Source organism: Puntigrus tetrazona, unplaced genomic scaffold (genome assembly GCF_018831695.1).
Source record: "Puntigrus tetrazona isolate hp1 unplaced genomic scaffold, ASM1883169v1 S000000400, whole genome shotgun sequence".
In the NCBI taxonomy this organism is placed as follows: Eukaryota; Metazoa; Chordata; class Actinopteri; order Cypriniformes; family Cyprinidae; genus Puntigrus; species Puntigrus tetrazona.
This window is the reverse complement of record NW_025048053.1, coordinates 142,501-150,000: the sequence shown is the minus strand read 5'-3', so window position 1 is coordinate 150,000 and position 7,500 is coordinate 142,501. Positions and strand designations below refer to the sequence as shown.

Sequence of the window (7,500 nt, the reverse complement as noted above, 5' to 3'; positions counted from 1 at the left end):
CCTAAATCCTTTTAGTTTTATTTGCTGTTACTTAGCATTGATTATTATATTATGATGATAAAGGAACATTTGCTTACAAATTATTCTTTTTTATTATTCCCCAAATAATATTTTTATATTTCCATCATGTTTATATAATATAATTAATAAAATTAAATAATATAATAAAAATATAATTTATTTTTATAATTGTTTAAAATTGGATTTATTTTTATTTCAATGTTGGCGTTAACATATTTCAGATAAATGTTTGTTTTTCATCTAACATTTCTATTTTATTTACTAAAGCTTTATTTCAGACTAATTTTACTTTTAGTTATATTAAGATATAGATATATTATTTTACATGTTATAAATATTAAAACATGGATTTTTAATAACAATATCATTAGTAGTAGCATTTTATTTTCATAAAGTGCAAAAATGCTAATTGCCTCTTAAAAATGAAGCCAGCGTTCAAAACATCACAAACACATCTGAAAAGCAAACATTTGTTTTTACGTTGCAAACACATTTGCCATAATGTTGTCTTTGGATATCACCATACGGTTATTAAAATAAAAACGCAACACGGTTACTGTCTGAAGCGCGGACATCTATTTATTATATAATATATCTATTACTGCATGTGGGATATTGATCGAAAGGGCTGATGTGATTCACAGTTACATAGAGAGCTACAAAATACATTTAGAGCCGTAGAAACAGCAGACTAATAATAATCAGTTACATGAGAGCAGAGTTTAGAATGGGCACGAGAGCATGAAAGGTGAGAAACCACTGAGAAAAAACACACAACAACCTGGCCTGTTCTGAAGCGTTTTACGAATCAGTCACTGTCGTTTGCAAGAAGTTTGGTCAGGTTTGGTGTTTAGTGTGCAGCGGTGCAAAACAGACATCGAATGCATAACACAGAAATAAGTAAAGAAACAGGAAGTAGCGTGAGCGAGTCTGAAGGCGGCGAATCTGACCTTGACCGAGCAGCTGGCGGATCACAGAAGGTGTCTGAGCGTTAGAGGAGGATGAATTGAAGTTTTCCAGTAAGTATTGGCAAAGTAGTGTCATTACAGTTCAAATCTTTACAGCTCCATCTCGTGATTGGATCGCAGGCTCCACTGACTATTCAGAGCGGCCGTCTGCTCATCTCAGCCTGTTTATGATGCAGCTCCGAGGGTCTTCTGGGTAAAATGATCCTTTCCTCAACTCTGGAACGCTCTGCGCTGTTGCAGATATTCTGAGAAACCATTTTGATCAAGTTTTTTGGCTTTGATAGGCGGCTGCTTAAATGATCTCACCTCAGATACAGCTATAAAACAGATGGATTTTCATCCTTTAATGGCTTTAATAGTTCTATCAAACGCTGTTTTTAATTTGTGTTGGCCTGTTTTGTTTCACCGTTTGAGTTAACGATGACTAGGACAAACATTTTAAATAATTATTATTTTGATTTAATATTTTGGTGTACATTTTGTTGGCACAAGAAAGCCAGCTTAGCGTTGTTCTATTTTAAATAATTAATTCTTTTTGATTTATCTTTTTTTTCTTAAAAATAACAACATTGTTCTATTAGTAGATTTTAGGACCACTAAGATGTTTTTTTATTATTATTATTATTATTATTATTATTTTTGCTTTTTTTCATTTTGTTTCTTTGGCATTTTGTTTTGTTTTTGCATTGTTTTATTTCTTAAGATTTAACAGTTTTAGTTTTGTTGTTAACAATAACAGCGCACTGTTTATTTTAACATATATAAATTTATATATATATGTATATATATATATATGTGTATAATATATATATATATATATATATATATATATGTATTTTGCTCTTTTAGGACCATCAACATTTATTAGTTTTAATCAATTTTGCATTTTGATATTATTTTTCATTCATTTAATAGTTTACATTTCTATAATAATTTTTCACATATAAATTTTTCAGTTTTTTTTTTTTTTTGCATATTAACGACAATTAGCCACAATTTTGTTAAACTATAAGTAAATTAAAAAATTTATTTTCTTTATTCTTAATAATTTAAGCGAAAAAGTCATCTGTTTCACTGTAGGCGGCTATCACATTTGCATTTGTCTCTGTTTCATCGCTCGCGTGTCGGAAACTTTAACAGTTTGAACAGCGTTTCCAACTTTCACAGATTATATGGCACAGCTGGCACAGCGGGTGTGCTCAAGCATGAGTAGCACTAAACAGCTGAACACTAATATGCAGGCGCATTATTTCTGTATTTATGGCTTATCTTCTGCAGGAACAGAATGCAAAAAACCCAGGATTCTTCCCACGAAGCAGTCACCACAGATTGAGAAAGATTCAGCACATCACAGAGAGAAAAAGTGCTGTTTCCCAGACAGTTGTTGCCAGATTGGGCGGGTTTGAATATGGTTGTCTTGGAGTAAATATTGGCTTGGGCGGATGGACAAAACTCACCAGCCAAAGTGTGCATGTGCTGCATCCAATCAATCATCACGAGGGTACTATATATATATAGGTGAGGTGCTTGTCGTTCCTCAATCTGCTTAGCAGCTGCTCGTGTGTTTGAGAGTGCACTGTGCTTGCGTCTTCCAGGAGGAGCGGCGTCCCGGCAGAAGGGCTTCCTGGGCTGCGTGCTCGCTGAAGCTGAGCGGAAGACTCTGGATCTGGAGGCGGGCGGAGATCACGCCCGGGGCGCTCCCCGGCTGTCCCGGACACTGCAGCAGCTACGGAGGCCTGTGCAGAATCAGGGCAGCTGTGTGGAGAACCACAACCAGCTTCTCCCTGCGACTGCAGCCTCTCGCCCTTCACGGCACCTTCTGCCATAAGGTAGTGAGCTCAAACATTCACGATATCAGTCACGACACGCTTCCTTTGAACTCATAAGCCCTTCTTTTCATCTATCTACAATGTATCGCTACATCTCCAAAGCTGCACTTTATAAAACATTTAGTGGGGTGAAAACAAAGGTAAAATAAATAGTCGAAGATTCAAATTGGTAGTTTTCTCAAATAAAAAAAAAAAAATTGATAACAAATGTCTTATTTTTTGTGTTTTAGTAATGTTATACTAATGTAATATTTATTCATATTTTTAATTAGCTTTTTCTTGTTTTTTTTTTTACATAAACCTTTAGTAATTTTGTAAGTTTTTATTAGGGTTTTTTTTTTTGTATATATAATTACTTTTATATTTATTTAGTCATTTTTAATTCAACTTTATTTTGTGAATTCCCAGATCGACCCGTTTAATTTTCACTTAATTATTTATTTATTTATTTTACTTTACAAAATGACTTTTGCGGTTCTCAGGTCAGCGCTCAGCCAGACGATCACCATTTTATTACATAAAATGGCAGTAAATCTGGAAATTTACTGACACCCCAAAGTCTAGAGTTTAACTTGGCCCAATTATGACGAAATATCTTACAATAGCATTACGTTGCACTTTATTTTGATGCTTTATTTTATTTTAAATTGTTATATTGCTATATATTGCATTTATACGTTCCTTCCGCAGAGCACCATTTCACAGGTGATTTGCTATTCAATCGCATAAGCGCGTAAGCTAAAACACAGAATGCATAAACAATCAGCGGTTGTGGATCTTTTCTTATTTTTGTGATCTAGCAAACATGCAAGAATGTATTCATTCCCACATTAATAATTGCGCTGATATAAAATGATATTTTCGTACCCGCGTGATGCAATGATTTCCACATCAGTATATGCCCGTTATTCTAATCCGTTGCGTTCTGTCTGTTAGAGCGTTTCTGCCTCCTTCAAACCGGGGCGTCAGTCGCATTGCAAATTCAAGAGCCGTGCAGGCTGAACAGGAACGTCAGCGCTCAGTCGTCCTCCATCTACTCCAGATTTAACGTGAGAGGAAGCGTTTCTCTGAGCTTCAGGGCCAGGTCAAGCGCGCCGGCGCTGCTGCTTTACGTCAGCTCCTACTACAGAGAGTTCCTGCGCCGTCCTGCTCGACAAGCGGTATAGGCGCTCTGATCCTGTTCTCGTGGATTAAGCGTGAGTCTGAGCGCTAAATTACTTCCTATATTGTCTGAAATCCGGCGGGGAGGCGGGGAAAGCCGTGAAAGAGGCGTCCTGTCGCGTCAGTTTATTCCTGCGTGAGCTCGTGTAAACCGCAGCGTCTGTGATCTCGCAGCGCCAGAAAAGCCCATTCTCACAGGCTTCGTTTTCTGCTCTAAAAGTTGCTCAATTTCATCCCAAACACCAGCCTGATATCAGAATACGCTGCCCGTTTTGCTGTAAATGTGCCACGGCAGAGAAATGACGTTTTAGTCAAATTGAGAATTTAAGGTGATGAGAAACCCGTAAAATAATGCAAATAAACATACAGAGGTCTCTTTCTATTACCCTTTTTAGATAAAATCATACGCTGCAGATGGTTGTTTTAGAGTTTGTATCCTTTCTGTCTTAATTAAACCTAAAGGAATCAGTAAAATAGCCAGCGAATAAGTAAAGACATTTGCAAAAAATACAGTGTGAGAGTTAAGGGTCATTGCAGTGACTCATGACTCACGATTTTAGGTGAATCACTTTGTCTGACCAGAACCTGACCAGATGTGATGCAATGAAACCTTTTACTAATGTGAAATGATATTTTCTACGATATTGTAAATGTATTGTACACTCCAGTAAAATCACGAAAAAGAAATTAAACCATAGTAAAAATATAAAAAACTAAAATATTAGATTAGATTAGATTCGATTTTGTTTAATGGCACGTGCAAAAGAGTATAGGGATTTGATTTGAATCAGTCTTAAACAAACATGGCGCAATAAAACATTTTCTCCTTGTAAGAAATTATATTTTAGCCAAATAATGCAAGACAATAAAAGTACAAAGAACCTCTTTCTATTGAATCCCCACGATTCTTTTAACGAATCATGTAAAAACACTCACAGGTTTAATTTGAATCGATTTTTTGGTTGAATCACTTAGTCCTGACTGAAGCCTGACCAGATGTAAGTGCAATGAAACCTTTTACTAATGTGAAATGATATTTTACATGATATTGTAAATGTATTGTACCTGCGAAAACGAAAAATGCGAAAAATTAAACCATGATAAAAAAATATAAAAACTAAAATAGTTGAACTAGACGAAGCTGCAAACCACAAAATATAGCACTGAGCTCAAAAGATATGTTTGCCGGATCATACTGTGTACTGATTCGATTTTATTTAATGCCATTAAAAAGAGTCGCAATAAAACATTTTCTCCTTGTAAAAATGACATTTTAACAAATAATGCAAGCAGTAAAAATTACAAGACATCTTTGTGAATCTTTCCAAACACTGTTGTGATCGATTCTTTTAACGAATCATGTAAACGCTCACAAGGTTTAATTTGAATCGATTTTTGATTGAATCACTTCTGTCCTGACCAAATGTGATGCAATAAACCTTTTCTAATGTGAAATACTACTGTACATGATTTTGTTCCTTGCAAACGAGAAAATACAAAAAATTAAACCATAGTAAAAAAATAAAATAGTTGGGAGTTTGCAAGTTGAACTTGTGAAGCTGCAAGCCATAAAATAGCACTGAACTCAAAGATATCTGTTTTGCGGATCATGCTGTATATTTTGATCAGATTTTTATTTAATACTTCATGCAAAAGGAGTCTTAAGCTCAAGCATGGTGCAGCCAAACATTTTCCCCTTATAAAAATGATGTTTTAGCCAAGTAATGCAAAGACATCTTTCCTATTGAATCTTTCCTTTTTTTGTGAGCCAATTCTTTTAATGAATCATGTAAAAACACAGTTTAATTTGGATCGCTGTGCTGACAAGACTGGCCTTAATAAAACAGATGAATAAAAATCTTTTCCCAGTGTTATACTTTAGTGGATCTAAACAGATATTAATTGTTGTTGGAAAACGTGTTGCATCATGTCTGGTAGACCAGAGTTGCATTGTAAGACTAAATATAAAACTGAAAAAATTGTTTTTTCTTTTTGCAAAAATTGTAGAGATAGAGATGTAATAAACTAGATCAAAAACAAAAACACTCGTAATGGGCGTTCATACACAGTAACAGTGTGTAGTTTTTTTAATAAATATTATTTCAATGACTAAACATCAAGTATGTTAGTCAGTATAGTCTTATTTATTTAGCATGCTGTTACAGGGCTAAATCACTGAGGCGTCCAGCAGCAGTGGACCTGGCTCATCCGCGTGTTTGCGGCAGCGTGGGAGTGTTAATACCTGCTAATTTTAATTAAGTCCAGAAAGTCCAGAACAGCCTCCAGAACCCCGGCCGCTCATGACAGCTTCCTGTTCCTGTTGCATGTGATTTTTATTTATTTCCCAGTGTCCGTGTGCATTAATTAACAGGGCGGTTCACTAAAATTGCAAGCAAAATAACCACTGGGTAGCGTTTGTCACGCTTTCCAAAACACACATCTGAAGTAGAAGTAGTTGTAGCTTTGTAAAGAATGATTAAGCTCATCCATGTATGCGTGAAATAAATAAACATCACTCTCTCTCTGTCTGTCTGTCTGTCTACAAAAAACTAAATCTCTAGAGTTACTGCACTTTACCAGAATTTAATTTGGTTAAGGTAAGGTAAAATACATAAATATTCACTTTGAGCTTTTACTCAGAAAAGTATCTTTTCATGTATAGTATTAATATTTTAATTAGCTTATTTTTATATTTGTTTTATTTACCAATTCTAGCCATTTCATATGCTTTCATAAGTGTTATATATAATTAATAATTTAACATATATTAATTTAATATATATATTTAGACCTAGTTTTATTTTAGGTATTTAAACTTATTTCAGTTATTTCCCAAATGAAAAGTACTAATTTTTCACTTTTATAAGTTTACATTTTCATTAATTAAAATTATTTTTTATTATTATTATTATTTTTACAAAAATGGCTTTTAACAGTTCTCCGGAGCTGCACTTTACAATTTAATTAGCTAAAAACTAGTATTTTATTTTGACACAAAAAGTATTGTACTTTTTTGTTGTAAATTGCTATATTGACATATCTATTGCTATATTTTATTGGATTGCATAATCAAAATACGATTGGAATTCACTTAATTAGAGCACCATTTTTGGATGATGCACATTTTATTAGTTTTCAAACAGAATCCATAAAAACACATAAGTGTTTGTCATGCAAAAAATGCACTTATGTTTTACTTAAAATAGTATGTTAAAAAGTAATGTATTTAGAAAGAATGATTAAATTCAAATGTAGCGTTGATAAATCTTTTTTTGAATGCCCTTGTTTTGTTTCATAGAAGGCGTTTTAATCCTCTTAAGATGTTGCTTTGTAGTTCGCATGCTTAGCGTTGATGTTTACTCTTGGTTAAATGCTGACTTTTACAGTATAAAAGCCTGTTGAAAACCGATGCTTTTTTGTTCTAAAGGACATTTTGGACGTCAGAAATTACAAACTGCAGCACAACAGAGACCTTGGAGGTTTTTTCGAGCCAGCGGCAGAGTCTGGCCAGCGGGCAGCTG

General features: G+C 34.3%; 1 pseudogene; it reads left to right on the top strand.

The window, feature by feature from the left end:
- The window catches only part of LOC122333863, a 111,119-nt pseudogene that overhangs the window by 100,791 nt on the left and 2,828 nt on the right, over window positions 1–7,500 (top strand).